General features: G+C 42.7%; 1 pseudogene; it reads left to right on the top strand.

The window, feature by feature from the left end:
• The first annotated feature begins 1,496 nt into the window (after positions 1–1,496).
• On the top strand, positions 1,497–1,798 carry LOC122434436 (annotated as a pseudogene).
• The last annotated feature ends 313 nt before the right edge of the window (positions 1,799–2,111 follow it).

Here is a 2,111-nt window from a genome sequence, read left to right as displayed (position 1 = left end):
ATACTGTATTGGTGTTTTTCTTTCTGACTTACTTCACTCTGTATAATAGGCTCCAGTTTCATCCACCTCATTAAAACTGATTGAAATGCATTCTTTTTAATGGCTGAGTAATATTCCATTGTGTATATGTACAACAGCTTTCTTATCCATTTGTCTGCTGATGGACATCTAGGTTGCTTCCATGTCCTGGCTATTGTAAACAGTGCTGTGATGAACATTGGGGTACACATGTCTCTTTCAATTCTGGTTTCCTCGGAGTGTATGCCCAGCAGTGGGATTGCTGGGTCGTATGGCAGTTCTATTTCCAGTTTTTTTAAGGAATCTCCACCCTGTTCTCCATAGTGGCTGTACTAGTTTGCATTCCCACCAACAGTGTAAGAGGGTTCCCTTTTCTCCACACCCTCTCCAGCATTTATTGCTTGTAGACTTTTTGATAGCAGCCATTCTGACTGGCATGAGATGGTACCTCATTGTGGTTTTTTGATTTGCATTTCTCTGATAATGAGTGATGTTGAGCATCTTCTCATGTGTTTGTTAGCCATCTGTATGTCTTCTTTGGAGAAATGTCTGTTTAGTTCTTTGGCCCACTTTTTGATTGGGTCATTTATTTTTCTGGAATTGAGCTGCAGGAGCTGCTTGTATATTTTTGAGATTAATTATTTGTCAGTTGCTTCGTTTGCTATTATTTTCTCGCATTCTGAAGGCTGTCTTGTCACCTTGCTTATAGTTTCCTTTGTTGTGCAAAAGGTTTTAAGTTTAATTAGGTCCCATTTGTTTATTTTTGCTTTTATTTCCATTACTCTGGAAGGTGGGTCATAGAGGATCCTGCTGTGATTTATGTCAGAGAGTGTTTTGCCTATGTTTTCCTCTAGGAGTTTTATAGTTTCTGGTCTTAGGTTTAGATCTTTAATCCATTTTGAGTTTATTTTTGTGTATGGTGTTAGAAAGTGTTCTAGTTTCATTCTTTTACAAGTGAAAGGAACTTTTAGTATGCTCAGCTTCCCCCACACTCAGGGTGACGCTATCCCTAGAAGGTAGAGGGTAGAGGCAGTTGGGCCACTGAGGATCCACTGTCAAGATACAGACATTTCTCCATCCTGTACCAGAGATAGCATTAGCAGAAGGGACTGGGTGCGATCCATCAGCTGGACTAGCATCTAAGAGCTGGAAAAACCACTAACCAGTATTCAGAGTGGGAGGAAAGGGACAAAACAAGAGATCTGGTTATCGGGAAGCTTGGCACTTAGCGCTCACTAAGGATAAACTGAAGGGAACGGGGCTGTGGTGGAAACTTTCCTAAGATATTTTATCAATAAAGAAACAGCTTCTCCCAGTGGGATTTATAAGAGCCATAGCATAAAGAATGGCATGTTGGCCGCGGGTCCCAGCAGCTCGGGCAGCGGGAAGAGCAGCAGCGGTCAGGCTACTCAGCCTCGCGAAGGCTCTATGCGCGCGCGGCCCTCAGGCTCCCAGCTCTAGCCTGCCCCGCCGCAGCGATGCCCAAGAGGTAGGTCAGCTCCGCAGAGGGGGCGGCGAAGGAGGAGCCCAAGAGGAGATCGGCGAGGTTGTCAGCTAAACCGGCTCCTGCAAAAGTGGAAGCCAAAAAAGGCGTCGGGAAAGGATAAATCTTAAGACAAAAAAAATGCAAACAAAAGGGAAAAGAGGAGCAAAGGGAAAACAGGTGGAAGTGGCCAACCAAGAGACTAAAGAAGACTTACCTGCAGAAAATGGAGAGACTAAAATCGAGGAGAACCCGACCTCTGATGAAACAGAAGAAAAAGAAGCCAAGTCTGATTAATACCACACACCCAGTCCAGTCAGTGGTCCCTGTTTCCCTTCTTGTACAATCCAGGGGAATATTTTTATCAAGTATTTTGTAAGTGCAAGTTTTTTAGTAGCTCTGAGACATTTTTTAAAAGGAGGAAATCCCACCTCATCCCATTTTTAAGTGTAAATGCTTTTTTTTAATGAGGTGAAATCATTTGCTCGTTGTTTATTTTTTGGTACAACCAGAAAATAGTGGGATATTGGATATGGAAGGCTTTGATTGTCTTGGGTGTCAGCTTAACATTCCATAGATGGGGGTAACTTTTATATCCTATAATACAAAA

Source organism: Cervus canadensis, chromosome X (genome assembly GCF_019320065.1).
Source record: "Cervus canadensis isolate Bull #8, Minnesota chromosome X, ASM1932006v1, whole genome shotgun sequence".
NCBI lineage: Eukaryota > Metazoa > Chordata > Mammalia > Artiodactyla > Cervidae > Cervus > Cervus canadensis.
This window is presented reverse-complemented; position numbering and strand designations above follow the sequence as displayed.